This window comes from Pelodiscus sinensis, chromosome 1 (assembly GCF_049634645.1).
Source record: "Pelodiscus sinensis isolate JC-2024 chromosome 1, ASM4963464v1, whole genome shotgun sequence".
Classification (NCBI taxonomy): Eukaryota; Metazoa; Chordata; order Testudines; family Trionychidae; genus Pelodiscus; species Pelodiscus sinensis.
Window position 1 is genome coordinate 102535008 of NC_134711.1, and position 27914 is coordinate 102562921.

Here is a 27914-nt window from a genome sequence, read left to right on the forward strand (position 1 = left end):
CATTTTTAGTTTACCGTCCACCCCTGCTTCTATTAGGGGGTCTCCCCTTGTGAACTACTGTCTCTGATCTGCCATTCTCTCCATGAAATGTAGCGCTGGCTGTAGGACTGGCACAGCTGAGGGATTCTGTTGTCCAGTGTCCTGTCACCTCTAATGAGATCTCAGGAGTCGGTCCAGCTGACTATCATACTGATATGTTATAATCTCAAGTGGACAGGAATCAGAGGCTTCTCTGCTACTAGCCAGAAATTTGGAAATGCTCTTCGCCCGAACGTATGCCAATACATATATCTTGGTGACATCTTTCAAGGCAAGTACTCAAAATGTTTTGGTTTCTTTTGAAATATTTTTGGACTTGTGTTGCTTCTTAGAAAATTGTATTGTGACTAGCAAAAGCATAGCAGTGGGTGAAGAGCAGGGGAAAATATTCATAAGCATTTGGATAAAATTCAGAAACTGGATTTTGGTTCACCATATCTGTTTCTGTTGCAAACACAACCCAGCTTCCGTTCATGAAAATGAGTTTTGAGCCTGTAAACTAAATTTGTTTTCTTCTAAACCACAATTCAGTTTGGGAAGAAGCAGAAGTAACAGACTTCCCCATTTTCTTACACACTTTGTCCAACCCCCCCACCCCTCTTCTGTTTCTTTATTAGAGTTATACTCATCCAATCCAGGGAACCAAAACAATACCATGTGAGTAGAGTGACCAGTCAAACAAAATGAATAATAAATAACTAACAAATAGTAAAGCCATATGGTAAGCAATAGGTTGAAGTTTGTAGTAAGGATGAATCAATTTTGAACTAACAAACACGTGTAAAAATCAGGCCACCTCCAACGAGGTGCAAGGAGAGTAAAACTGACTGACTAAAATGTCGTCATAAAATAAAATCATCCAGCTCTACTAGGGCCTGATCCAGCATCCATTGAAGTTAGTGAAAACTCTTATTAGCATCAGTGTTCATTGCATCAGGCTCCTAGTCACTAAAGTGGGTCTTGAACTTCTAAGCAGCTCCAGCTTTTTTAAAAATCCCACCCATATGCTCATTGTCCTGGGTTAGACAGACCTGCTCAAGTGAGACTTTATTGTCCACTAGTGTGTAGCTCTCCCCTCCCCCCCCCAGCTTGTGTGAACTCTAACCCCCTTCAGTTAACAGAAATACTTGGGCTAATGGATTGAGCTCTGGTCTTTCTCTTCAGGACAGCCTGACTCGTACACAGAAGTTAACATAAGGTACAGAAGAACACAGCTAATAGAGCACTTGGTCTAATTGTAGCTGGCAGTTGCCAGAGTGCTCAGAGCAACACAAGTCAGATGTGTTCTAGGAGGTAGAACACTCTTCCCTCCTAAGTTTGAAACCCTGGATTTGAGGTCTGCTTAAAGCCCATGCCCTGACTCCAGAGACAATTCTTAAATGCAACAGTTTGGGCAGCTTGCAGCTTTGCCTTTGGGGCGGGGAGTTTGTTATTAAAAGAGGGAGGGGCAGGGTGATTAGTAATAACAAAAGGCTGGTTATTCATTAATTGAAAGATCATTAGATCATCATGAAAACATTGCCGGGAACTCCACTTAAATATAGGGGGGAGGTATAGGAATGATTGTTGTGCTGCAGGGATTCGCATTTGGAGCACTGCTGTTAACATCTCATAAATGTTCTTGAAAAAGGGGTAAACAATGATTAATACAAAACTGACTGCAGTTACAAAAGAATCTCACAAAACTGGATGATTGGGCAACACAAGGGCAGAAGGAATTCAGTGCTGGTAAGTGCAAAGTAATGCACATGGGAAAATATAATCTTAACTATAGATACAAACATGATGGGGTCTAAAATAGCTGTTCCCACTCAAGAAAGAGACTTTGGAATCCTTGTGGATAGTTCCCTGAAAACATCTGCTTAATGTGTAGTGGCTATCTAAAAACTATAAAGCTAACAGAATATTGAGAATCATTAGGAAAGGAATAGATAATAAGACAAAATACCATATTGCCTCTATATAAAATCATTGTATGCCCACATCTTGAGTACAGTATGCAGATCTGGTCACCCCATGTAAAAAAAAGATATATTGGATTTGGAAAGGGTACAGAAATGACAACAGAAATGATTAGGGGGTAAGGAACAGCTTCCATATGAGGACAGATTAACAAGACTGGAACTTTTCAGCTTGTAAAAGAAATCATTAAAGGGATATGTTAGAGGTCTAGAAAATCATGAATGGTGTGGAAAAATAAAATAAGGAAATGTTATTCATTCCTTCACTGACATCACACAAGAATGATCCAATGATCCAATTAATTTTATAGGCAGCAGATTTAAAACAAACAAAATAGGTGACGGGATGGATCATGATGATTCTTCTTCTGTTTATTCCTTCTGAAACATCTGGCATTGCCCACTGTCAGAAGACAGGATACACAGCTAGAAGGACTGCTGGAGATATTTTAGAAGTCTAGAAAATCATGAATGGTGTGGAAAAATAGAATAAGGAAATGTTATTCATTCATTCACTAACATAATACAAGAAATTAAATCTATAGACAGCAGATTTAAAGGAAATAAAATAATTTTTTCCAAGGTCAACTTTTGTGGAACTCTTTGCCAGGAGATGGTGGAAAGGCCCAAACTATAACAGGGTTTCAATAATAACAAACTAAGTTCAAGGAGGATAGGTCCATCAATGGCTACTATCCAGTATGGACAGGGATGGTGTCCCTAGCTTCTGTTTGCCAGAAGCTGGGAACGGGTGATGGGATGGATCATGAAGACTGTCTCCTCTATTTATTCCTCCTGACGTACCTGGCATTGGCCACTGTTAGAAGACAGGATACTAGGCTAGAAGGACCTTTAGTCTGACCCAGTATGGTCATTCTGATTTTCTTATATAGAGCGGAAATGTATCTGCCTCCTGCTGTAACCCACTAGACCCTACTCCCCTTCCAGAGATATGAGAGAGCCCAGGAGTCCTGATGGGGTTTGTTTTCCCTCCCAGAGTTATCAACGAAGTAAGAATATATATTAAAATTTTAAGGCTAACTAGTGTCCCTTAAAAACAGCAAATAGTCTAGCAGTACCTTAAAGACTAACAAAACATGTAGATGGCATCATGAGCTTTCATGGATAAAACCCACTTCTTCAGATTAATGGAGTATTAAAAGTCCAGTTACAAAATAAATAAGAGATGGGAAGGAGAAGAAAGGGGGAAAATAGTGAATTACATGTTACATAAAGCTGATAGGGAAGGTGCAAATTGTTCTTAAGTATCCATTGTTGGTTGGTTAAGCCATTAGGATGGGGAAGGTAGTGTGCTAGCCAGGTAATGCCTTTATTCATACCTTTGTGATGGGTCCCAGACTTGTAAATCAAGTTAAGTTCCAAGGCTTCCCTGTGTATTTGGCTTGTGGAATTGGCCTGAAACAGCACTGTGACTTTGAGTGTCCCTTAAATGATTTGCCACAAGATGTCATAATATGTTAGTGTTAGAGCTGAGTAGGTCTAATATTTATTTAATTTTCTTCCCTTTATATAGGAATTAGATATAGTGCTCCTGACAATTAATTGCTAAGTTGTCTGCCAAAAAATCTCAGCGTTTTCCAGTGCCTTAGTAGGTCCGAGAAAGCGATGATGATGTGTGTGTGTGTGACGGGGGAGGATGGGAGGAATTGGTTTTCTCCCTTTGATGCTTGGCTTATACTAAGCCTGGTCAGTAACACTGCTGAAGCCGCTGTCCTCAGTCTGCCTCTCATGTTCTCACTCTCTTCTCCCCCATCACAGCATGCACAGGTTGTCCCCCCACTACCAAAATCTGATATGGTGCCTCTGATGTGTATGCATCCCTTTTGTCTGCTGAAGTGGTTAGAATTCATCAGCTCCTTTGTATCCTGTGAAATGAAAAGGTCCTCAAACAACACATTCTGCAAACTGGCAATGATATTAGAGGTAATATTTTTTTTCTTCAAGGCCTTCGTCAGGCTAAGGGGGAAAACAATTAGAGAGCAAGGTTAGTAGAATAGCTAACCTTCGTTGTGCATTTTCAGGAGCCAGAAGTGGGTTTGGCAGCAGAAACATTGCTTGTAACCTTATCTTCTGTTTCTAGCAAACATCTTTGTTAACAATAACATTTTCAGTTTGCAGTTGCCACAGCATCTGTCAGGGCTGTTCCCCATTTTGGCACTTGGAGTGCAGAAGACGGGGGCCTGCAAAGAACTCAAAACCTTGTCTCTACAGACACTGGTTATCAAAAACTTCCCCTCAGAATCACAATGCACATATTTTGGGGGGTTTGCTACCACTGTCAAGTGCTTGTTCACCCCCAGTTTTAGGGATTAAAACTTGAAATCACCCCCCACGTTACCCCAAGCTCTTTTGCCCCAAAAGAGCTTTCAAAAAAGAAAAGAGAAAAACAAGCTGCAGTCTCTGGTAGCTGACCCTTCAGTCAGAGGCATGCAGATATACACAGACCTTCCACGACACAAGAATCAAATCATCACCTTAAAAGAAGTGATTTTTTTTACTACAAAACAAAAGATAAACTTGATAAAGCATATTTGATTGCTAGATGTTACAGAGCAACTAAGGAAAACAAATTAAAGCAGGGAAAGATCTCTGGCACAATGCTTATGTAAGCGGTGGAATGGTCCCGCAATTGTGGGGAACTTTCCTGGCTTCTATACCACCCCGGTGAAATGGACCAGCGAAAGGATCTGAGTCCCCGCTCCCACTTCCTTTACCCCACGGTTTCCCTGATCCTGAGGGCTCCCCCTCCACTCTCCTGAGTAGCAGAGTCCTCGAAACCCCAACAAGGCTGGGCCCAGGTTTCCTGGGGCTTAATCCCTGACCTTGTAGTCACTAAGGGCAGGAGTTAGGGTGTTCCCACTCTTTACACTGCATGCTTTCTTGGCCCAGTGATCATTTCATACGGTTCAAAGCAAATACGATATATTAAACATCAACTGATTAAAGAGAAAAGAATAAGAAACAATGAGAATGGTTAAATGAGAACACACAGCCCTGCTCTGTAGCACAGGGACATCAAAACAGCAGTCTGCAGAGTGTAAGGACAGTCCACAGTCTCTTCCTTATAGGCCCCGGATGTGCTGCAGGGGACTGCAGGCTGGACACGCTTGCTCTGGCAGTGACCACACAGCCTCAAGCTCTAAGTGGCCAGACCCCTCTCCCAGTCTGACCTGCTGGGCCTTTTGGCTGGTGATATCTCCCTGCCCAGAGCCTCTCCCCACACTTTGCTGGTCCCAGCTGCTCACCACACTCAGCTGCAGGCTGTGCTGCCTTGTCAGTCTCCAGCTCCTTGCGTTGCTTCTCTGTCCCTTTTGGCTTCTCTGAGCACTGCCAGTCTGCTGCTCAACACAGGGTCTGTGCTCCTTGAGCTGTGTGTGCCTGGCTCTGTTGCTGCAGGACTTCTGCACACAGCTTGCACTGCTCTTAGCTGTCTCTCAGCTCTCTCCTTGTTCAGAGAGACCCAGAACAATCCCAGCTCACAGGGAGGACGAGGCCTGGCCTCTCACTTTCCTCACTGGCCTGTCCAACCTGTCAATCAGGCTGAACTGGAGTGTTGGCTGCTTTCCATTGTCTCTGGGGTCTGTCAGTCTCATGGACCCTTCCCCTTTTGATACTGCGAGCTGGCAAACCAAAAACTCCCACAGAGTTTTAGTAAGGGGCTAACAGTCCAGAGTGTGCCCTTGTAGCCAAAAAGGCTAATGGCATATTAGGTTGCATTAAGAGGAGCATTGCCAGCAGATCCAGAGATGTCATCATTTCCCTTTATTCGGCTTTGGTGAGGCCGCATCTGGAGTATTGTGTCCAGTTCTGGGCCCCCCCACTACAAAAAGGATGTGGATGCATTGGAGAGGGTCCAGCGGAGGGCAACCAAAATGATTAGGGGGCTGGAGCATATGACTTATGAGGAGAGGCTGAGGGACTTGAGTCTGTTTAGTCTGCAGAAGCGAAGAGTGAGGGGGGATTTGATAGCAGCCTTCAACTTCCTGAAGGGAGGTTCCAAAGAGGATGGAGAGAGGCTGTTCTCAGTAGTGACAGATGGCAGAACAAGGAGCAATGGTCTCAAGTTGTGGTGGGAGAGGTCCAGGTTGGATATTAGGAAAATCTATTTCACTAGGAGGGTGGTGAAGCACTGGAATGAGTTACCTAGGGAGGTAGTGGAGTCTCCATCCCTAGAAGTGTTTAAGTCTCGGCTTGACAAAGCCCTGGCTGGGTTGATTTAGTTGGAATTGGTCCTGCCTAGAGCAGGGGGCTGGACTTGATGACCTTCTGAGGTCTCTTCCAGTTCTATGATTCTAACTCCTGGTTTCTCTCTCCCACACAAAAAAAGCAGGCAGGGAACCTATATCGCATTCAAATTTCAACCCTCTAACTTGATTGGTTCTCTCGGCCTCCTGGCTGACACCTTTGCTAGGTACCTGAGCTTAACCTCTTAGTCATCAGGTGCTGGTCAGCACTCCTGTCCATTATAGCATCCATCTTCCATTCAGCTGTATTTTCAAACCCAGAAGGAGGAAGGTGAGGATGGAGAAAGAAGAAATATGTTTTAATTTGTAGCCAGAAGAAAAAGGATTGTGTCATGTGTTCAGGATATTAGATACGAAAGGAGCCAGTAAACACCAAGGATAAACTATATCTCTAACTTTATTATACGCAGAATAGTAAAGGAAAGCAATGCACAGTTACATAAACCCATTCCAATAAATGGGATAGGTAGCACAGGCAATATAACACCACCTACACCTAGGACAATACACAAGATATTTAACTTCAAGGATATGAACATACATGTATTTATTTCTATAAATCACACACAGTTCCACCATTAGCATCTTACAGTTGTTGGACAGAAGGTCGTGGCCTCTTTCCCAATGTGCAGAGGGGTCCACAATGCATTTACTGCTAGGAACAGGCACCAACTTCTAATTGCAGTGAGTAAGGTAGTGGGGACCCCTTACCCAATTCCTTTCACTGATTATGTTTTCTACACCTATATTTACACGCGACTTGGTTTTTCTAATCATATCTACCAATCAATTACATTTTGTGTTAGGCACCTATTATGCCTATTTTGAGGGTACATCCTGCTACTCAGGGTGTTGCAAAAACTATGTGCGTGATTAACAGTTTTATCGCTGTATCTTGTATTTTTGCTTATCAGAAATAGAAGTAACAGTACAAAGTTGATTGTCATGTGTTTTTGATGTGGTCTTGCTGTATCATGCTTAATCTGCATGATTATGCAAAATATCGATGCCTCTCAGCGCTTCCCCCCCACGCAGCCTTGCCTGCATGCTTAATGTTCACCAGACTTGAGACAGGCCTGGCTTTTGCTTGTTAGAGATCCCTACTTTGGACAAGGCAGACATTATTATTTGTCAAGGCAGGGCCATCCAGGCTCCCCTGCAGGTTGTTTCTAGAATGGATTCACAAATGGGAGTGTATGTAATGATTCTATGGCCTATTAAGAGGCAGACCTTGGTAGAGATCCAGGTAGGGTGACCAGATGTCCTTCTGTTAGGGGCTTTGACTTTTATACACAACTATACTTTCCTCCCTGAAATCAAAGTGTCCTGATTTTTCATACTTGTTATCTAGTCACCCTTGATGATACAGGGTTCTTGAAAATGGATCCCTTTACTGACTGAACTCTGATGAAGGTAGAGCTTTCCCCTAGAACTGTGCACCTGCATCTATGAGAGCATATGGGCGTACATATGTGCTGTCGTGCAGTGAAACTTAGACTGTTGTGGCCCATGCTGTACCTGTGATGAGAGGCTAAGTTTAGTTTCCAAGCATTTTTGGTCCTTGGCTTCATTACTGAATGACAACAGTGATGTCAGCTCCGGCAGCATTTTTTTCCCCCTGCTGGGGACATCAGTCCAGTGTGAATTGGAGCGAGACCACCAGCTCATTTCATACAGGATGCTGAATAGCGCTCAGTTTGTAACAACTTTCATTTGGCTTTCATTTACTAGTGAGATGGTTTGGATTCATTCTGGTGACCTAAAAATGAAAGGCTTTCTATCCTATTACCATTCCCCAGAGCTAGACATTATGATGTTACGTCTGTGGGTCTAATTCATAGAGGTTTTCATCATATGGAGTGATCGTATGGATCCAGAATGGTTCCATGGGGAATGTTAAGATGATTTCCCCTTCTGCTGCAGATAGTGGAGAAAATGAGTGATTAAGAAGAATAAAAGGAGTATAAATGGCAAAGATAGGTTTGGCTTCAAAATCTGGAACTGGCTTGCAAACGTCTCAGCTTTTGGAGGTGTTTGGTTTGCGGGGTTGATTTAGACTTATCTCAAATAATAAAATAAGTTTGATTTTTCATGAAATTTGCAAACTTGAAGATCTTGGAAAATACCAGAGAGAATACACAAAAAAATCTGTGGACCTGCTTTTTCCCTGCCTTTTGCCTTGCACAACCATTTAGATTCATGCAAAATTGAGTGCAATGGGAGTTTAAGCTGCTGCCATGTCAGCATTCACTATTCAGACCTGGAAAGTACTTTAAACCCTTGTTGTGCCCACCTTGTAGTAGTGCAAGTGATGACACATGGTACAAGGCAGTGGAGATTAGGCCCCGTACTGCTTGCATAGTATAGTACTCAAAACAAATTCTCAGTATATTTTGGTTGCTTCTGTGAAACTGTACAGCAGAGGTGGGGAACTTTTTTGTGGTTGTGGAACAATGACCCACAGAAAAATCAGCTGGGGGCTACAGAAAAGTGAGAAATAAAACAAAACAAAAAAATTCCCCAAAACAAACACACACAAAAGTCCAAAACCATTTCACTGATATGGCTCCCGACTGAGAAGCAGAAAGAGCCTAGGGGAGGCTGGGCTAGTAGATTTTGTGGGCCCTCCTAGGCTCTGGGATGGGGCCCAAAAATGAAGAGCTAAGTGTGTGGGAGGGGGCTGCTGGGAAGAGGGCTTGGAGTAGGGGGTCTGGGTGGGGGAGGAGGGTACAATAGTGGGTTGGTGAGACTGGGAGGGTGGTACGGTGCAGGAGTGGTCTGGGATGGGGAGTCCAGGTGATGGGGGTCACTTACTTAGTGCAGCTCCCCAGGGATGCATATAGTTACACTGCTCCCAGTCACTGCCCCCTGCTGCTCCAATTGGCCATGATTACGGCCCATAGGCGCATCAGGGGAAAAGCCTCCAGGCCCTGCTTTGCTGCGCTGCTATTTCCCCAGCAATGAGAGAGGGTGCGGTAGTGGTCCCTGGACTTGCCTGACTCTGGCCTGTGAGGCTCCGGGCTCCCCATTGTGATGAGGGGATGGGAGCCCTGAGCCTCAGTGGCCCAGTCCAGGCAAGCCAGGGACTGCATCCAGCCTCTGGGTTTAAGGTTCTCCACCTCTGTGGTACAGACTCTCACTTAATGCCTACAAATTCCCTTCACTCTAACCCAGACTGTGTAGCTTATTGGCTAAAGTGCCTGCCTTCAAAGTTTAAAGGTTTTGACTTCAAATCTTGTTTGAGGTTAAGTCTTTAAGTGAAATTACTCCCTCTCTGTTTTCCATAGGGTGATACAAAGGACTAAATTCTCTGCACGTAGTCATTCTTATCAGCCCAAAACATGCTGCATTGGACTAAAACATTTCAATAGCTCTTTGTATAGTGGAAGAAAAACATATGAAGTGAAGTCTGATTTTCCAGAACTATTGCAAGGGTGATGAGAGCTTTGCTGCATAGGAAGGTGGAGAGATGTACTTTCAGCTCTCTATGCCTTCTCTTCTGGAGTTCCTTCCCCCTCCTTCTTCCGTTCCCATATAATTCTTTGCAGCCGTGTTAAACAGGCATTCCACTGAAGTCAATGGAATGAGAGGATTTGCTTGTATGTGTTCGGCAGCCCAAGAAGTGCTCAGCTGCTAGATGGGTTTGATATACAATTGGCAGAAGGGGAGCAGTTAATTAGCCTCTTTTATGCCAATGTCAATATGTTTCTATTTCAATCATGAGTCCATGTTGGTACCCTCAGGTGGCTAATTTACATGAAATTTTGTGTGTGTGTGTTAAGCTTTAAACAACATCCTAGGTAGTCTAGTGAGTAAGATTGCTGGTGCCTTTTATAGAAAAGACTGAAAATTTGTCTCCTGGTGGGACTGTTTTCATTAACAACAACATCACCACAAAGTTATTAATACCTGTCTTCCTCTCCCTGTAAATGAATAAATCCTTATCACTGGTTTTTTTTTCCAAACAAAAGAAATGATCCAAAACATTTAAGATGTACAAAGTCAAGCTGTGCTATTTATAAAAGAGCCAAGTTAGATAAGGAATGATTTATGATAGTCATATAGCACCATTCAGCCAAGTGGATTGCACAGCTTTTCACAAACTGACTGTACGTGGTGGGTGGGTGGGTGTCAGAGAGAGAGAGAGAGAGAGAGAGAGAGAGAGAGAGAGAGAATGAGAATGTATCACTTTGCCCAGCCCTTAATGTAAGCCACCTCTGACGTGAAACACACCAGTTGTTTAACAGCACACCACAACAATGCAGAGCAGTTTAGAACTGGCAGTGTAGACTATCATATCCAGATGAAACTGGGAGGAATGGGGAATGGTTTAATAAGGCAGCATATAATTTACTCAGGTTAGATTTAAGGCAGTGCAAGCAACCTTATCTTTGTGACTTGTGTTATGTGAACTTTAATGACCACAAATGGTGAGGATCTCAGGTTTACATGGCGGTGAGCTTATGCTTGATAGAAGTCAATGGAGCTATATCAGTTTACACCAGGCCTGGGTAAGATAAGGCCTGCAGGCTGGATTTGGCCCACTTAGCCACTGAATCCAGCCTGCAGATGGTGTGGAGAGCCCCAGGCAGGCTCCCCTGCTTCACCTGCAGCCCTCCACACCACTCAGAAAAGTGGTTGCGGGGCCATTTCTCTTTAAAAACTGTGAAGGGGGAAGGCTTCAGGCGTTAACTCCCTCCCCCAGCACAATCCCATAGGCTAGCTTCTGGCCAGAAACTGGCCAATGGGAGCTGCCTGTTTGAATAACAGGGAGCCACAAAGTACTAGCTCCCTCCCCTCCAGCTCAGTTATTCACACAAGCACATGGCTGGGCAGTCTGTGCAGGTGTGTGGCAGGCAGGCTGGCTGAGAAACTTTTTAAGCTCTTCAAGCCTTTGCTCTGCAGGCTGGCAGGCTGGTTGGGCTGCTGGCTGGTAAGTCTCCAGGCCAGAGCCTACCTTTGGCATCCAAGCCCCTCCTTTCCCCCACCCCCTCAACATAACCATGCCCTCTGCCCCCCTCCTGCACCAATATCCAGGATCTGGCACCCAAATCCTCTGCCCAGATCACAATCCCCTTTTACTCTAGGTTACAAAAGAAACTCCTGCACCCTTGTCCCCTCCCTGTGGTCACAAACCAAATCTCTGCACCCCAGTCTCCTGCCCTACATCACAACCCCTTCCTGCCCTAGATCACATTCCAAACTCTGCACCCTAGTTTCCTGCTGTAGGTCACAACTGCCTCCTTCACCCAAACTCCCTCCCAGACCGAACTCTCCCTCTTGCATCCGAGTCCATCATCCCAAGCTCCCTTCTGCACTCAGTCTCCCTCCCAGACCCCGCACCACCTCCATTAATATCCTGGAAGAATGTGGTCCTCGAACACTTTCCAAAATCTTGGAGTGGCCTCCCAAAAATTATTGCCCACCCCTGATTTACACCCATTTAGAATCCAGCCCATAGACTGGAGCAGCTTTAATCAAGTTAACAACATACATTTAAAAAAATCTAACGCTTACTTGCACTTGGCAGGAGTGGGGAATTTATGCCCATCAAAGCTCCTCTCTCACAATTATCTCTCCCTTCATTTATTCCTCAACTCTTCTGCCTATTAACAAAGTGTGTGAGCCTAATTCTGCCTAGTGGCAGATCACCACGGTGCTACTCCACTTTTCCACTGGTGTTAAATAATGTAGTGGGGAACGAGCCCGGGGATCCACTGTAAAGATGTGGTCCATGCTAAAATGAAGTAGCAATTTTTGTTCTAGTTAATGGGTGTTATCATTTGTGCTAACTCAGGAGTGGGTTCAAAGCACTGTGGGACAAATTTTGGATCCCAACATAAACCCCAAATGGTTGAGCCATTTGGGGTCTTGGGAGTAAGGACTTTTCCACTGGCGGCTGCCTTGCAGCAACAGCATTTCTCTGTAGGTGCTACTGTAGCCTTGGAAATGCCCCTTGCAGCAAGTGCTCTTCCTCTGTACAGGAGAGAATGACTGATGGACCCATGTAATTGGTTCCACTGTCCCACATCTCACTCCTCCTCCTTCCTGCCCCCATCCCAAATCCTTCTGTGCACTGTGGCCCGTGGAGCCTCTGCAAAGCTTTTCTGTGTGCTGGGGGTCCCCAAATTCTGCTTCTCTGTTTGCTGCATTTATGGTTGTTTTTACTGGGGCAGGGCCTTCTGCAGCCACAGAACACAGAAGTATGTGATCTAATGTGCCCATGTAACCCACTGGCTGGTGTGTGTTGTCTCCCCAGTCTGTGCTCAGTGTACATAAGGCATGAGTATGCAACAGCTGCTAACTAGTAACCAGTGAGTAGCTATGTATTCATACATCCAGGCTTCAGACACGGAAACTGAGGCATGGAGCAGCTGTGTGATTTGCATAAAGTCACAGCAAGTCAGTGGAAGAGCTGAGAAGAGAAGCTGAGAATCCTGACTTTGTCTCCTCTGTTGTAGCTGTTTTAAACAATTGAGCTGAATTGAATTGGGCAGTTGAAGAAACCTGAACATGAGCCAATTGTTTTGTACAGGTAAGACAGCTAAGGACCTCAATATATCATATAAGCTCCAATAAAATACAGCCAGGAATTGAGGACAGTTCCTCTCTGAACCCCGTAGCTTCTATTTTTTTCACCCAAAACCTTAGCAGTGTTTGTGTGTATCCATATGACAGTATTAACAGAATAGTCCAGAAATGAAGAAGCTGAAGAGGATAAGCAGAAAGATAGAGGAATGCTGTGATCTCCATTATTCCTAAAGTGTGGAGAAACTATTGATGTGATCTGTGTTGTTTGGCAAGATATTTGAGATTGTCTTCCTTCTGTCTTGAGGAATATGCAGTTCTGAAAGTGTGAAAGGGAATACTCTAGCTAGCTAGCTATCATATAGGTGCTTACAGGACCTCCATCAGCAGAGTATTTGAGTCCCTCCCAAGTCATTAAAAACAGAAACAACATTAACTATCTGCTTTTTCCTCTTTCATGCTCCACAGACTGTAAAAGAAATAGCTAGGTTAGTTTGTGTGGGTGCATGTATGGCAGCTATCATGTGTGGCTCTTATAGAGGTAGAGACATATCAGAGAGATGTGTTTTGCATTTAGTTCTGAATGGGGTGAAGTCTGTGGCTATCCTTTAATTCTTACAAGTGCGAGTTTCATAGTCTGTGAAAGTTCTTCCTTCCAAAAGCCTCTTGCCTATTGGTCAACCATTTTATTGGAATGGATTATGAAAGGAGTTGATAATCACTAATGCAGAGATGATCCCTTGGGTATGTAGTCCCCATTCCTGGAAGGACTTCAAACACCAGGACAGAAAAATTGAATTGGACTCTTGTATTTAAAGATGAGCTAATGTCGAGATTGCACAGGGTGGTGTGTTCAACGATGACTTGTTTAAATAAGCTGATAGGTTGCTGGTTTTTTGCACTGTGTGGAGCTTTTTCAAAGTGTGTGGCTTCATTCCTAAATATAATGAGGTTCAGTAATCAAGCCTGACAGTCATGAATACCTGAATCACTATAACCAGGTCTGTGTGATAGGATGAGGTGCAATCTTAGCTTCAGTGGCCAATGGAAATATTGTGGGGTTTTTTTTTCTTGCCATGGCTACTTGGGCATCCGGTAACACTGACGACTCCAAACAGATCCCAAGGTTGTGGGTCATCTTGACACTCTGAAGGCAGATGCCTTGAATAAGAGGAACAACTTAAAGAAAGTGATTTTTAAAATGCTTTTCTCTTCCTACACGTATCATCTTTCTCCATCTGGCCTGGAAAGCTGGGGGCTGATACTGTTTATGTTGTATGTAAAGGGAGTGTGGAAGTGGGTGTCATCTGCATGATGTTCACACTTCAGCCTCTCTTCTCATTACCAATCCCAACAGCATCAGAGAGAGATGGAATAGTGTGGCCCTATCTGTTGTTTGACTTTGCATCCAGGAGGGTCAGAGTCAAAAGTGAGAGTTTTGATTGCTGCTTTTCTGCTGTTCTCAGATGCAGGAGATCCACCCAGTGAAATAAGATAAATTTTTCCAAGGAGAGCAGCTGCGGTTTGAAACTGCGGGGTGGCAGTCTGGGTTCATTATATTATTTATGAAATGAAAAGTTCTTCGGAGCCATGATTTTGCTGCCTCTCTAGCTATGGTTCTCAACCTGTTTACCACTGTGGGCCTCATATGCAGCTCCCTTTTATTATAGCCTCTTCCCGACTTACGAACCGGTTATAGACCAAGCAATTGGTCATAACTCAGTTTGTTCGTAAGTCGGACCCCATAGAGTTGCATGTGACCCTGCTGTTCATAAGCATGGATCAGGTCCGTAACTTGGGGTCCGCCTTTTGCGACAGCTTCAGTCATAACTGCGAACGGTCGTAAGTTGACCGTTCGCAACCCAGGGACCGGCTGTATATGTGCTGCACCTATACAGTGTATATACTATTACTGGTATGGCCCTGACAATATCACATGAGCAGCCAAAGCTGTGTGCTGATTGGGCTGCAGTCAACCAGCAGGCCATGGGTTGAGAACCACTGCTTTATAGCCGGAAACCAAAGGCTTCCTAGATGAGGTGATGGAAACATTCTGACATGAAGAAGAGAAATGTCTGCATCCACATTGGTAGTGTCATTGATCCAGTAGTTCAAAACCTCCAATGTAAACTTTCCCCCTTGAGTTGATTTTTTTTTTATTTATACACACAGTCAGCCATACTCTGGACTGGCTCCTGCAAAAATCACCCTCTTGTTGTGATCAGACCACATCCTCCTTTGGGTAAAAGTAAGAACTATTCCTCTTGCAAGACAGAAAGAAATGACCACGGTGGTCCAACCCTGAAAATTCTTGGACTCCACTAAATTCCAGAAGTTACTTACAGAAAAGTCTACCTAACCATGAGGTTGTAAAATAAAAGAATTAATAAAGCATCACAGCTGTTCCCTGACTGTTTCAATAAACATTCCAATACTTCTTCTAACCCTACATCAACACAGATCACCATGGTTTTCAGGTGACTTTCAATAAGAAAAAAAACAGGAAGAAAAGAAACTCATGAATAAGTGACAGAAAATGCCGTCTAATACTTACCGATTCAAATAAAAAGAATCTCTACAAACTTGTGCCACTGTCACGAAGGAGCTAAAGAGATCCTGCTTCTCTTATTGAATTCCTGTCAAAAGCAGGAGTCAGGACATACAATTTCACGCTAAGAAAACACTCGGGACTGAAGAAATGTTGGCAGAATTCCTCTACTCACTGAGAAGTTAAAGGACATGGCCAAGAGAAAAATCATTGGCCATGTTCTCTGTTATTCCACAGAGTTCTGCCAACACATAATTTGTTTTTATGTTTAAAACAAGACAAACACATATTGTAATCTGTGTTACCAATAATAACCTTAAGTGTCAGTACATTAATGCAAGAAATATGGGGAATAAGCAGGAAGAACTTGAATTACTATTTAATAAATACACCTGTGATATAGTTGGCATCACGGAGAATTAATTGGTGGGATAGGACTGGAATATTGGTATAGGAGGGTACAGCTTGCTCATGAACGCTAGGCAGGGAAAAAGAGAGATGGTATTGCCTTATATATTTAAAATGTACATACTTGGTCTGAGATGAAATTGGAACTAGGAGACAGACTTGTTGAAAGTCATTAGTTAAGAGAGAAAGGGGTTTTAAAAAAAAGTGATGTCACGGTAAACCCAAGTAAGAAGAGGTGAGAGGTGGATTGGGCTTTTTTTAAACAACTAACAAAATCATCCAAAGTCTGGTGGTGATGGGGGACTTCAACTATCAGATATCTGATGGGAAAATAACACAGCAGGTCACAGATTATCCAGCAAGTTCTTGGAATGTATTGGAGTTATTTTTTTATTTCAGTAGGTAGAGAAAGCTACTAGGCAAGAGGCTGTTCTGGATCTGATTTTGACAAATAGGGAGGAACTGGTTGAGAATTTGAAAGCAGAAGATAGCTTGGGTGAAAGAGGTCATGAAATGGTAGAGTTCATGATTCTCAGGAATGGTTGGAGGGAAAGTAGCACAATACAGGGAGTGGATTTCAAGAGGGCAGGTTTCCGAAAAAACTTCAATTATGTCCACACTGCACTCGTGTTCTTCCAAAAGAAAATCGAAAGAACAGAGGGGTTTTTCTGACATTGTTAATCCTCATTCTATGAGGAAGAAGCCTTTTTCTGAAAGAGCTCTTTTGGAAAAAGGCAGGTATGGATGGGGAAGAGGGAGTTTTTTTGGAAGAAGAGGAAAGAGGTAAAAGGACAGGTGCCCTGGTGGCCACTCCGTCCATAGTAATTACAGCTGAAATGCAAGATAGCGTCCATCCTGAATGGACGCTATCTTTCGAAAAAGCAAATCACTTTTTTGATGCGCTTTTGCAGTGTGGACGCTCTCTTTCGGAAGAAGTTTTTCCAGAAGATCTCTTCCGGAAAATCTTCATCCAAAAGAAGCCTGCAGTCTAGACATAGCCAGAGGTGGTAGGGAAGATTCCATGGAAGCAAGTTCGAGAGCTGATAGGTTTTCAAGGAGACATAAGAGCAAACTACTCCACTGCCTAGGAAAGGTAGGAAGTATGTCAAGTGACCACCCTGGATTCAATTATCTGAAATTCAAAAAAAAGAGTCCTACAAAAAGTGGAAACTAAGTCAAATTACAGAGGATGAAAATAAATAACACAAGTATGTTTGGACAAAATTAGAAAGGCAAAAGCACAAAATAAAGACTAAATTAACTAGAGATATAAACAGCATTAGCGACTAGAAAAATATTCTACAAATTCATTAGAAGAGAGAGAAAGGCCAAAGACAGGGTAAGCCCATTACTCAGAGGGGAAAAAACAATATCAGAAAGTGTGGAAATAGCAGAAGTATTAAACGAGTTTTTTAATTTCAGTTTTCTCCAAAAAGATTAGTAGTGATTGAAGGCTCATCTGGACTACGGGGAACGGTCGAAAGAAGATATGCAAATTCCATGAGAATTTGCATATCTTCTTCCAATCGCACTTTTGAAAGCAGAGCTTTTGAAAGTGAAAGTAGTTAAGACGCAGCTTTTTCGGCGAACCCTCCTCCCCTTTGTCTAAAAGCTGCATAAACCTCCTTTTTTTAGAGGTGCCCTGAATGTCTAACACAGTAGATGCCAATGAAAATTATGTAAGACCAGAGGCAAAAATAAGAAACAAGTTAAAAATTAGACAAGTCAGATTTCTTAAGGTTACCAGGACTTAAAAAACATCCAAAAATACTCAAGAAGGTGACTGAGGAGGTATTTTAGCAATTAGCGATTATCTTTGAAGACAGGAGAGATTACAGAGGAAAGTAAAAGAGCAAATATAGTTCCCATCTATAAAAAGGGAAATAAGGACAACCCAGGGAGTTACCAATCAGATTAACTTCAGTATCTGGAAAGATAATGGAGCAAATAATTAAGCCATCAGTTTGCAAATACCTAGAAGATGGGCATATTAAGTGGGATCCTGCTGGGATCAGTTTTGGGTTTGGTTCTGTTCAATATCTTCATCAATGATTCAGGTAATGTCAAAGAGAATACACCTATAAAGTTTGTGAAGGGTTGCAGGTGTTTTGGAGGATAAGAATCAAATTGAGAATGATCTGGACCAATGTTTTGAGTAAATAAGATGAACTTTTAGAAATTAATATGGAGATATACCTATCTCATAGAACTGGAAGAGACCCACCTTCAGAGGTCATCAAGTCCAGTCCCCTGCCTTCACAGCAGGACCAAGTACCATCCCTGACCGATTTGCCCTAGATGGTCCCTTCAAGGATTGAAGTCACAACCCTGGGTTTAGCAGGCCAATGCTCAAACCACTGAGCTATCCCCTCTCCCCAAACTTGAATCAGGACAAATGCAAAGTACACCACTTAGGGTACGTCTAGACTACATGTCTCTGGTGACAGAGGCATGTAGATTAGGCTACCCGGCATAGGAAAATGAAGCGGCGATTTAAATAATTTTTTCCCATTTAAATAATCGCCGCTTCATTTAAATTTAAGTGGCTGCCGCACTGAGCCGATCAGGTAAACCTCATTCCAGGGGGCATACCTGCGAGGTCGACAAATGCCTTTGATGTTGACCACAGAGCGTCCAGACTACCGCGCTGAGCCGACAAACAGCTGATTGGCTCAGCGCGGCAGCCATTTAAATTTAAATGAAGCGGCGATTATTTAAATGGGAAAAAAACTAGGAGTACTACAGAAAAGGACCTGGTGTCATAGTGAATCATAAGTTAAATATGAGTAAATATTGTACCACAGTTACAAAAAAAAAAAAAAAAAAAAAAGCAAACACCATTCTGGGGCATATTAGCAGGAATGTTGTAAGCAAGACAAAAAAATAATTCTTCTTCTCTAGTCTATGCTGATTAGGCCTCAACTGGAGTATTGTGTCCAGTTCTGGGCACTGCATTCAGGAAAGATGTGGATTGATTGGAGAAAGTCCAAAAGAAGAAGAACAAAAATGATTGAAGGTCTAGAAAACATGACCTATGAGGGAAGATTAGAAAAAAAATGGGTTGTTTAGTTTGGAAAACAGAAAGTAGGGGCCAGGATAACAGTTTTTAAGTACATAAAAAGTTGTTTTGAGGAGGAGGGAGAAAATTTATTCTCTTTAACTTCTGTGGATAGGACATGCAGCAATGGGCTTAAATTGCAAGCAGGGCAGTTTAGGTTGGACATTTTGAAAAACTTCCCAATGATAAGAGCAGTTAAAGCATTGAAATAGATCGACTAGGGAGGTTATGGAATCTCTATCATTGGCAAATTTGAAGAGCAGGTTAGACAAACCCCACCTGTCATGGATAGCTAATATTTAGTCGTGTTGTGAATGCAGAAGACTGGACTAGGTGACCTCTTGAGGTCCCTTCCAGTCCTCTGATGATATGATTCTTCTAGTCCTAAGATTATTAAAATGAATATTTGAAATATCTAGTTCACTTTTCACTTTTTATGCTGTTTGACTTGTGCATTTTTCTCAGCTAAGTTAATGAGAATAGTTCATTTCACTTTTGTCTAACTAGTTATTTTCTAGTCTACTTCACTTTACATTATTTGTACAATAACTTGGATTTCTGCTTTCTGAGTTAATTTAATTTTAGGGGCTTGTTTATAGCAGTTTTGGAATTTTATATAGATGTGCAAAAATCATGGGTTTTCAGGGCTTTCTGTTTGTATAGACTGTACTCAATAATATCTTTGTAATGTTCCCTGATGTGCTTTAACATCATACTGTTTTAAACAGCGCTGCGTTAAAGTGCACCAGGGACACTTTCGTGTGAACCAGTACGATCTGCATGAACCAATTACCATGCAAACATTAGTGAATTTTAGAAATCCTCTCTGTAGGCCACGTTATTGCTCTGTGTCAACAAGCTCTTAGATAGAAGTAACCGGTGTTTGTTGGATAAACACTGATTTCTTCTTTCTTCCATTCTTTATTTATTTTGGTATCAGGATGTTTATCATGTTTATCACTTAAAACCAAAAATCAGAAGCCCTAGATACAACATAGTAGCAATTGCTACAATACATTTTTAGATTTAAAATGTTCCATTGTTGTATGGGTTTTTTAAAATTAAAATATAATCTTCATGGAAATGTTTCAGTTTGTTTTAGGTTTGTAAAAAATTATAGAACCTAATTTTTGGACTAAATAGGACTTACTAATACTCAATTAATTTACTGAATAATGTGAACCCTGACAGGAATGAGAATTCTGGTGACGTTATGAACCCCAAACCAAACTTGTGTTACTAGAACCTCAAATGAGACTTTAGATGTTTTGTGTACTGAAGGATCACAAAGTATCCACTTAAATGTACTGAAAAAACTTTCACTTTTATTAAGAACAAAGTAAATCTCCAGAAGCCACTACATCTAGCAGGAAAGCAACTCTAAGATCAGAATTAGTTGTCCAGGTTGAGAGCTCAGAACTTTCACCTTTCTTGGGTGTTAAATGCTTCTGGACAGTAAAATGTAAACAATATGAATGGATTTCAGTTTAGATCATATGAATCTCTTTAATGTATGGTATGTATTGTGACATTGTGCCCCAAAATATTTTATGGAAATATGTTTTTGAAGATGAATATGCATAACTCATGGAGTTGGTTGATAAGATCCCATGGGAACAGCTTGAATGTGTATATTCTATTTGTGTGCATGTATCATTCTTGTAAGAAAATTTGGAAATATAAAGTTTAAACCTGTTTATTAATCTAGGTCTTCTAGTGAAAGCCATTACTGGTATTCAAGGAACTTAATGTCCTAGTGCTCAAGGCAATGATCTGTGAACAGTCTTGTTTTTCCGGTAAGCCTGGATTGTGTTTGGTCCTACAAAGATGGCAACCATGCCACCTGGTGCTGGAATCTATCATGAATTTTATATTCTTTCAGAGAGGTGGGGAGAAATGAATAAAGGATTCCCACTCTGGGGAAATTCTATTTAATGGATGGGAAGCAAATGATGATAGTCTTCAGCTGGCTTCACAGACAACTCCCCATCACAAGAAATAAGGATGTTTAGAAATGGGTAATTCACTAATCATGTAGTCGATAAAATGTTTATTGACTATATGATTAGTCAATAATAGAAGGCTTGCTTCGTCCTGGCTCGCACTGGGTCCAGGAGCTATCCCTGCTGTGGCTCTGCAGTTTATTGTAGTAAGAGCCAGGCACATAGGAAGCCTGACTCTTACTACATTTAAAATGCAGAGCCACGTCAGAGATAGCTCCCGCACCTGGCTCCTCACTGGGACCCCCTGTGGACAAGGGCTGCTTCTAGAGCAGCCTCTGCTGGTTGCTTCATGGTAGACTCCCCACACTGCTGCCACTGATAGCTTTTAAGGCAGCTTCCCCCAGTACTAGTTTCTGCTCCTCCTCCCCACTTTGCTGCCTCTGATACAGAGGGAGTGGAGGGGCAAGGAGCAAGTAGATGATTAGTCCACTCAATTATCTGATAAGCCTAGGCTTACTAGGTAATCAACTACTTGACTATTCACTTACATCTCTAACAAGAGGATACTGTACATGAAGAGACCTGAAAACAAAGAACTCTAACAAGGGAGATGGGAGAAGCTGGGCCCAGGTCAGAAAACAGATCAGCTCTGGCCAGCAGGACTTTACCTGAAATAAGGACTAGGGTGAGAAATTATTATTTGTAACAATTTTTCGTAGTGTATTAGGCTTAGCTGGCATATTTTGTTTATTTTAGCGTAGTAGCTTACTTTGAACTGTCTGTCATCACTTGTAACCATTTAAATCCTACGTTTTGTATTTAATAAAATAATTTGTTTATTATCAAACCCAGTATAGATAATTGTTACCTGAGGGAAGGGAGCAACAGCTGTGCATATCTGTCTTTCATTGATAAAGAGACTGAACTTTAAGAGCTTTCTCTGTGTCAAGTTTTTATTCAGAGTAAGACAGATTCATTTGGGGTTTTGCTCCTGGGTGCTGTCAAGTCCCTGTAACTGAGCTTTCCCAAAGCAGAGCTGTTCTCAGCTTCTGTGTTATTCTGCTGAGAGGCTGTTACCTGAACTTTTCTGTGCCTTTGCTGGGGGAGACCAGAGCTTCTGGCCCAGCAGGACAGCCTGGTGTGATGCCACAGAGGGAAGGTAGTGGCATGATCAGCACTTCGGGTGACAGTCTCAAGGGGATCTCTGTGCTCTAAGCTATTTCAGGTATATTTTGGAGGTACTATATGCAATACTGAATGTGTTATATAAATGATATGCACAATTAAGACTAAACTTCCCCTAGCCTCTGTTGTAGCAAAGTGTTCTCCCCTCCTTCTTTGATGACACAAAGTTTAATATCTGATCTTGGTTGCAGGGTTGTATCTTACCTTTGAAAAGGCAATGGACTTAGTATTCCAAAAGCTGCTTTCCACTTCCTCTATGTAGAAGAACCTAATAAAGAGCATCACACAACTGCATTAGGTATGTTAGGCCTGATTCTCCTCTGGCCTTTACAGGACTAAATAAAGAGTAGCCCCATAGCAGTCATTGGCATTACATGAATATAAAATTGGTGTGAGTGGACAATTCAGAAAATTATAGACTTAGAAAATATTAGCTACTAAAAGGAATGTTTTGAGGAAAGCTCCTGCAAAAGTCATAGCAGATGACATGGAAGGTCTTTTCTGGCTCTGTCGTCTCTGATCCTGTGACATTTTTGAAGAGATTAATGTTGTGGGATAATTCAAATGTTAATTTAAGTGAGGGGATGGAATGAGAGATTTTCTGAGCTACCTTCATTCTTAAAACAGCAGAATCAGTCCAGTCATTGCTGTAAATCTATAGAATTAGTCCCATGCAGAGAGATGAGAAGAGACCTGTGGATCAGATATAGGTGGATGTTCTGGAGAAAAGGGTTACTAGAACTGTACCTGTGATTTGATGGTGGAGCAGGACTGGAAGTGTGATGGTAAGCATTCCTAATTTAGATACAATGGAAGAGCTGGCAAGCGTGCTCATCTGTAATAGAGAACTGTGAGGTAGGTCTAGTCAAAAATGTTGTCAACACATTTTTTCTGTGGAAAGTTAGATTCTTGACTTTTTGACTAAACTTTTTTTTAAAGAAGTATCAGCTTTCCTGCAAAACTGTTGGGTTTTGGCCTAAAGTGAAAAAAAGAAAAGACAATTGAAATATCTCAGCCACATTGTAGGGCTTTTAGGTTTTTTTTATGAAAGGCATTTTGTTAAACTGAAATGTTGATGAAAATTATTTTTTATCAAAAATCGTCCACAATCTCATCGGCTCATTTTTGACCAGTTCTAGTTGTATCCTTTGGAGACTACAGCTTCCAAATATGATGTTCTGCCTTCATCTAAGCAATGTGTCTGCAGTGTTGTGCTTTAGGGAGGTTTGTGAATGCTGTGTGTACACGTGGGCTCCAGACATGTGTTGGTAGATTGTCCCTGTGTGGATTGTGCTATATGCTGCTAAGCCATAGAAAAGTCGGGAACTTTTCAGCAACACAAGGTGCCTCTTTGAACCTTCTGCATCACTGACTTTCTGTATACTAGACAGAGGACTTCAGGGAAATGAATATAAATCTGCCTGTAGAACTGGATCCCATCCCCACCAGGATTTCAGCATGGCAGTGAGGCCTGAGGCGCTAAGACAGTGATAAACCCCAAGGGACCTGATACGAGAATTTCCTTTCCTCTCCTCATGGGATAATGTTGATGGGACAGTCCACTACCATGGTAGAAATGCAGGGGGAGTTCCTGGCTCGGAGGCAGAGCGGGCGAGAATGCTGGGCTATGTCTAGACTACAGGTTTTTGGGGGGTTTTTTTGAAAGAGGATATGCAAATTCCCCTTTTTTGGAAAAAAAAAGTTCTTTCTTAAAAAAGGAGATTTACGCAGTTTTTTTGAAAGGATTTTTTTCACAAAAAAACCCTGCATCCGGACTACTTTCACTTTTGAAAGATCTTCTTTTGAAAGGGAGATCGTAAGAAGAGATGCAAATTCCTGTGGAATGTGCATATCCTCTTTCAAAAAAACCCATAGTCTAGACTAGTGATAGAAATGTAGCCGTGTTAGTCTGGGATAGTTGAAGCAAAATGCAGGACAATGTAGCACTTTAAAGTCTAACAAGATGGTTTATTAGATGATGAGCTTTCGTGGGCCAGACCCACTTCCTCAGATCAAATAGTGGAAGAAAATAGTCACAACCATATATACCAAAGGATACAATTAAAAAAATGAACAAATATGAAAAGGACAAATCACATTGCAGAACAGAAGGGGGATGCGGGGGGGGGGGGAGGAAGGAAGGTAAGTGTCTGTGAATAGATGATATTAAAGGTAGGGAGAGTGGGATGTTTGTGAGTTAATGGTATTACAGGTGATAATTGGGGAAACTGTCTTGGTAATGGGTGAGATAGTTCAAATTCTTGTTAAGTCCTTGTTGGCAAGTGTCGAATTTTAACATGAATGACAGTTCAGAGGATTCCCTTTCAAGTGCAGATGTAAAAGGTCTTTGTAGCAGAATGCAGGTGGCTAAGTCATTTAGAGAGTGTCCTTTCTGGTTAAAATGGCAAGAAACTGTTTTTTCTTCGAGATCTTGTCTGATATCTGTTTTGTGGGCATTAATCCTTTGGCGAAGTGTCTGAGATGTTCGTCCAATGTACATAGCAGACGGACACTTTCGGCACATGATAGCATAGATTATATTTCTGGATGCGCAGGAATATGTGTTCTTGATCTTATAACTCACTTGGTTAGGTCCAATAATGGTATCAGCAGAATGAATATGTGCACAAAGCTGGCAACGGGGTTTGTTGCAAGGGAACATAGTCTAGACGTGACTCTTGTGGGAATGCAGGAATTCTGCTCCCAGAGTCACAGGGCTGAACTTCAAGATAGAGAAATTTTCTGTGACTCGTCCTTTGCATCTGTTAGGTTGTTTTAATGGTGTGATGAATGTTCTCCCTTCAGGGGGGGAAAAAATCCTTGCTGGCTGGGTTTGCATTTCTATTCAGCTGAGTCATTGCATCAGTTTTTGTGGGGGTAACGATCTCCAGCAAACCACGAGGCCTTTGTTACAAACGAACATCCTAATGAATCTGTGATCTGTGTGCATGTTGTGTGTAAGAGGGTCTATGATACCTAAGGCAAATAAGTAACTTTCTATGTAGATAAGCTTGTACGTCTGTAAGTTTGTCCATATGTAAGAGGGAGTTGCATGCTTCTTCAGGTTTGCCTAAAGCTAGTTTTGCATTACTGAGTGTGTGGGTGTGAACATTTCTGTGTGTGTCTCACTTGATGTATTATTTCCTGAATCCTATCAGCGACATTCTGTGCTGTGTCTCACAGCGCTTGCAGACTACAGGAGGAATCAAGGATATCTCCACATTTCAGTCTTTCCAAGGAAGTGCCCTAAATTATAGCAGCCTGTCCTGAATGGGGCAGTGCTGGCTAGAATCCCTGTTCCGTCTTACTCCTCACATGTCCCCTTCTGCCACCAGCATGCCAATGGCTGTCCTGTGTAATGTAGAGGGAATTCTTCCATACAAATGACATTCTGAAACCATAGCAGCCATAGGTCTGTTCCTTGGTGTGTGCCTGGTTCTTTTGGGAACTGGATGGATATGGTCACAATCTGAATGCTAGTGCTGACTGAAATTTACTAATGCCTCCTTGCTGCTGATCAGAGCAGGATTAACTCTTCTGTGAGACTGGGCCTATTAAAATTTGTGGGGCGCTTGGGGGTTTGGAGTGGGCTCAGGACTGAGTCAAGGGATTAGGGTGTGGGAGGAATTGCAGCTCCACCTGGGGAGTGAGGTCTGGAGTGGGGCCAGGAATGGAATGGTTTGGTGTGTGGCAGGAGGTTCAGGATGTAGGCTCGGGTGCAAGTTTGGGTGAGGAAGGAGGCACAGGGCTGAGACAGAGTTTTAGGGTGTAAGTGAGGGAGTGGGCTGTGGGAAGGAGCTTGTGTGCACGAAGGGGACTCTAAGTTGAGGCAAAGGGTTGGGGTGCAGGAGAGGATACTGGGTGCAGGGTCTGGCCAGAAGGCAGTTACCTCAGGTGTCTCCTGGTTGGTGGTGCAGCGGATCCCTGCCTGCCCTAGCTCTGTGCTGCTCTACTCCCAGAAGTGGCTGGCTGGTCCAGTCTCTAGGTTGAGGGGCCAGGCCACTCTTCATGGTGCACAGTGCCTGGTGCCCAAAGGCACTGCCCCTGAAGCTTCCATTGGCCACAGTTCCGGCCAATGAGAGCTGCAGAGCTGGCGCTGTGGGTGGGGCAATGCACAAAGGTTCCCTGAATGCCCCCCGCCTAGGGGTTATAGGTGCATGCCGGTGAGCCGGCACTCATTGCTCCAGCTTTGCAGGGTGGGACACATTGGGTCTCAGGGACTGGTGTCCAACCCATGGGGCAGAGACTTGCCATGGGTTGGAGGAAAAGAAGCAGTAGCTGCCTACGGGGACCCCCTTAGGCTAAAGCCCCTGCATTAGTTTGGCCTGCTGCTGATTGGTTGATGTGAAATGAGTTAGAAATCATCATAGGGCAGGTTTTTACATCACAATTAGCAGAGATTTCCACTCTGGTTGGCAGCCTCAGCAAAAACACTAAGGACTTATTGAAGTTGGAGAATGAAATAATCTTTCTGTAGAGACAGATGGGTCTGCGCAGGGCTGAGGTGCATTTATGGGGCAGCTTGTTCTGATGTTGTCCAAACTAAACTTGTTCTGTGAATAAAGGGTGCAGTGCTGCACCCTTCCGAACACCTTCTGAGAGAGACGAAGTACCCTCGTCTCCAAGTCATGGGAACTGCGGGTGCTCAGCAGCTTGTGGCAGGTGCTCAGCACTTTGCAGGATTAGGCACAAGAGGGGTCTGACAGTCTGGCCCTGTCCCCGAGCAGCCGAGTGATTTAAAAAGAAACATGAGCCTGTTCCTTCCTCTTTCCATTTGTAGAGTTATATGTGTTTAAGTGATGTGAGTCTGATTGTGTGTGAGTGGCAGCTGAGAAACACTAACAAGATGCCTAGTTTTTAATACAACTGCTTCATCAGGAGACTGGAGGAGGAGATAATGAAGACTGCTAAAAGGGACTAGCTCTGCCACTTGTTTTGCTTCATAAATATTCATAGACTCCCTCTCCCATCTCGTTGCCCTTGGGCTGGTTCTGTAAACTGGGAGCCATTAGCTGAGGATGAGGCAGGAACCGCACAGACTATTTGGTTCATAGTTGGGGCCTTACATGGGGAAGCTGCGGAAATGGACATTGCTCATGTTCACAGCCCAGTGGAACAATTCCTAATGTGGTGACACCTGACTGAACTGACCATGCAGGGAACTAGCATTAATCAGGTGTTTAGAAAATATGGGCCAGAACTTCAGTTGGTGTCAATCATCCCGGCTTATTGAAGTCACTGTAAATATGCCAGTTCCACTTGCAGATCTGCCCCATAGCTTTCAATGAAGTGCTTGTTTATAGCAAGCTCTTTGCACCAGATTAAACTAAAGTGTGGATTAAATCAATTTAATTCAGACGGTGTAAACTTCTATGTGAACACTCTTATTTCAGTTTGACTGGCTTGTAAGTCAGCTGGGAACAGTTTGAAACTAAATTGAAATAAGCACTGAGGCTTTTTCTACACTTTAAAAAGTTTAAAGCACAGCTTTTTAAGCTGAAAGTGTGGCCACAGCAGGAGTGCTAAGAGAGAGCTCTCCCAGTGCTGTATGTAAACCATCTCCAGGAGGGAAGAAGCTATCAATGACAGGATTCTAGCTCCCAGTGCTTTACAGTGCAGTAACTTGCTGTGCCTGGTAGGGGGTGCTTTATCACATGTCTGACTCAGAAAGTTACAGCACTATAAAGTATTTCAGACAGAGATAAGTGTCTGCCTGTGGGGTTTGCACTGTTTTGACTAAGGGCTGGTCTACGCTGAAAACTTACATTGACATAGCTAAATCTCTTACGTGTGAAAAAATCCACACCCCTTGAGAGTCGTAGTTGTGTCAACTTACCCCCTGGTGTCAGCAGTACTAGGCTAACAAAAGAATTCTTCCATTGACCTAGCCACTGTGAGAGATGAAGTAACTATGACAACGACAACGGGAGAACCCCTCTCCTCAGTGTTGTGTCTACCCTAAAGCACTATATCAGCACA

General features: G+C 42.8%; 1 protein-coding gene and 1 long non-coding RNA gene across 2 annotated transcripts in view; one reads left to right on the plus strand and one right to left on the minus strand.

The window, feature by feature from the left end:
- The window catches only part of TMEM178B (transmembrane protein 178B), a 350667-nt gene that overhangs the window by 193766 nt on the left and 128987 nt on the right, over positions 1–27914 (plus strand). The window lies entirely within an intron of this gene.
- Positions 2324–25957, minus strand: LOC142831037 (uncharacterized). The gene is made up of 3 exons (XR_012906627.1): positions 25825–25957; positions 22140–22203; positions 2324–2457 (listed from the first exon to the last, which is right to left on the minus strand). It is a non-coding gene; the product is annotated as an uncharacterized LOC142831037 (long non-coding RNA).